Genomic DNA, 670 nt, shown 5'->3' on the forward strand with positions numbered 1-670 from the left:
AAGACAGAGCAACCCATGCATGGAGGGGAAAGGCTGCCCTGGTAGAGGCTTATAGTTTTCTCGAATATCAATTTCAAGGACGGTAACTTGGAACCATGAGTGGGAGATGCGGTAGTCCAAGAAGGGGTCGTTCTGTTTCTGTGGCTTACCTGCCCTTGAAAACCAGTCTAGCCGGGGATCACACAACAGCGTCTTTAGAGAGGGGGAAAAGAGCTTGGGAGATGGGGAGGTATTGCCCAACACAATGGGGCTCAGTGCTTAGAGATGGTGACAGTTGGTGAAAAGTACAACAGCCTGCTTGCGGGCTGAGGCCAGAGTCTGAAGGCCCTCTTCTTTGGAGTCCTCATCCTCTAGGTGGCTGGAATTGCTGGACAGAGCAAGAAACAGAACACACAACGAGGAAGCTGAGGGGAGGCTTAGGGGAGGCCTCGGGCATGGGATGCTACCTGGTAAGAACAGGCTTTCCTGGCACTGGAGAGCAAAACGATCCGGGGTAGGAGGACACACTGGGCCCTTGGGAGAAAGGAACACATGGCAGGCAAAGGACACCGAGACAACCTTGACCTGTTTCTCCCATCTGTCTAGAGCCAAGCCCGGGGAGTTCAAAGAGTAAAGGGCAAGGGAAAGTAGGAAAGAAAAGATATCTGCCTGCCTATCATTTATTTACTCA

Source organism: Leptonychotes weddellii, chromosome X (genome assembly GCF_054177405.1).
Source record: "Leptonychotes weddellii isolate Sample4059 chromosome X, ASM5417740v2, whole genome shotgun sequence".
Classification (NCBI taxonomy): Eukaryota; Metazoa; Chordata; class Mammalia; order Carnivora; family Phocidae; genus Leptonychotes; species Leptonychotes weddellii.